A 2,455-nucleotide genomic window follows, 5' to 3' on the forward strand; every position below is an offset into this window, starting at 1 on the left:
TTGTTCTTTCTATTTTTGTTCTAGTCTTTCCCTTTTTCTTATTTTCTTTTCTTTTCTTGGTTAATTTTATATTTCAAATAGCTTAGTTTTATAAAATACATTAGTTGTACCAAAATTAGAATTAACAAATATGCCACCACCACAATTAACTTGGCACATAAAATAAAATAGTTTGTAAGTGTTTAATATTTTAAAGTCATTTAACTAATTGTTTTTGCTACTATTTTATTCATTTTGAGTATTTACATATTTTATACAAGTGTGGTTACTCCACCATAATTACCTACGCATTATTTGGCACAACCAGAACATTTTAGTTTTATTATTTGAAAACTTTTGTTGTTTGCCTATATTTTAAAGTTGAATTTGAATCGGTTTCGAACTAATGCGAGATTAATCAACAGTAATCGAGGTGACGTGGCATCATTAGCGAAGGATTACTGTAGCGTAACTATCCGGGCGTCACAAGAATAAAAGTCTTCATAAATCTCGGCTGCTCTCAAGAAATTATCACATGGCCACTCACAAGGCCTTACTTCCGCTATGCGAGGAAGATTATACTTGGCCTTTTCTTCCTCCTTAGCTTGCTTATCATTGGAGCCTTGGCTAGAAGAGCCCCTCAATAACCAGCTCTTCATATTTTCTGAAAATTCTGAAATTTTTAGTAACTTCAAAATAAAAGTAAATAAAACTGAACAAGATTGATAACAACTACTCCTACAAGTTCCTAGAGCCTATATCATGCATTAGAATTACTTGGGACCTCATAAATTTAACATGCAAGCTCAAGAACAGGGTCACCAAGGCAGCAAGAATTTGCAATGAATAAAGCACTAGAACAAAAACTAATTGGATCAACGGAGGAGTCACATACCAAGCAACAATCTCCCAAAGCAGTTTTGTGAATGGGGCTTTGAGCAAGGAGATCGAAAATTGCAGCAAAATGAGCTGGAACTCGTGCTTGAGCAGGATGATGGTTTTTTTGGGAGGAAGAAGAAGTGTGTGGGTGCAGAAATAAGTGGAGGAGGTCCACCGTGGGCCCACGAGACAGGGGCGCACCCTATAGGGGGCGCCCTCCACCCTCGTGGCCAGGTGGTAGACCCCTCTGTAGTGTTATCAGTGCCTAAAATCCTCAAATATTCCACAAAAAAATCATACTAAATTTGCAGGGCATTTGGAGCACTTTTATTTTTGGGATATTTTTTATCGCATGGATAATTCACAAAACAGACAAAATATTTTATTTCTACTTTATTTATTCTAAGTAACAGAAAGTAAAGAGAGGGTACAGAAGGTTGTGCCTTCTAGTTCCATCCATCTCATGATCATCAAAAGGAATCCACTAACAAGGTTGATCAAGTCTTGTTAACAAACTCATTCCGAATCACATAAAACCGGAGAAATTTCAAAGTGACACTAGGTTACCTCAATGGGGATATGGACATCCCCAATAATGAGAATATACTTTTTCTTTGCAGTAGGAAGAGGAAATTCAAAACCTCCAAATATAATTGATGGAATTTTCCCAATAGAGTTTATGCTGTGAACTTGAGATTGTTTCCTCGGAAATGTACGTGTGCTCATTTCCATTAACATGAAAGGTGACATTGCCTTTGTTGCAATCAATAACAACACCTGCAGTACTTAAAAAGGGTCTACCAAGGATAATCGACATACTGTCGTCCTCAGGGATATTAAGAATGACAAAGTCTGTTAAGATAGTTACATTCGCAACAACAACAGGCACGTTCTCACAAATGCCGACAGGTATAGCAGTTGATTTATCAGCCATTTGCAAGGATATCTCAGTGGGTGTCAACTTACTTAATTCAAGTCTACGGTACAAGGAAAGAGGCATAACACTAACACCTGCTCCTAAATCACATAAGGCAGTTTTAACATAACTTCTTTTAATGGAGCAAGGTATAGTGGGTACTCCGGGATCATCAAGTTTCTTAGGTGTTCCACCCTTAAAGGTATAGTTGGCAAGCATGGTGGAAATCTCAGCTTCATGTATTTTCCTCTTATTAGTGATGATATCTTTCATGTATTTAGCATAAGGGTTTGTTTTAAACATATCAGTTAAGCGCATGCGTAAGAAAATAGGTCTAATCATTTCAGCAAAACGCTCAAAGTCCTCATCATCCTTTGTCTTGGATGGTTTAGGAGGAAAGGGAATGGGTTTCTGAACCCATGGTTCTCTTTCTCTACCATGTTTCCTAGCAACAAAATCTCTCTTATCATAACATTGGTTTCTTGATTGTGGGTTATCAAGACCAACAGCAGGTTCAATTTCTATATCATTGTTATTACTGGATTGAGCATCTACATGAACATCATTATTAGCATTATCATCAGGTTCATGTTCATCTTCGGATTGTGTTTCAGCATCAGAGATAGAAGTATCATTAGGATTCTCAGGTGTTTCTACATTAGGTTCACTAGAAGCATGCAA

The sequence above is a fragment of the Triticum dicoccoides genome, chromosome 3B (assembly GCF_002162155.2).
Source record: "Triticum dicoccoides isolate Atlit2015 ecotype Zavitan chromosome 3B, WEW_v2.0, whole genome shotgun sequence".
NCBI classification, from domain to species: Eukaryota; Viridiplantae; Streptophyta; class Magnoliopsida; order Poales; family Poaceae; genus Triticum; species Triticum dicoccoides.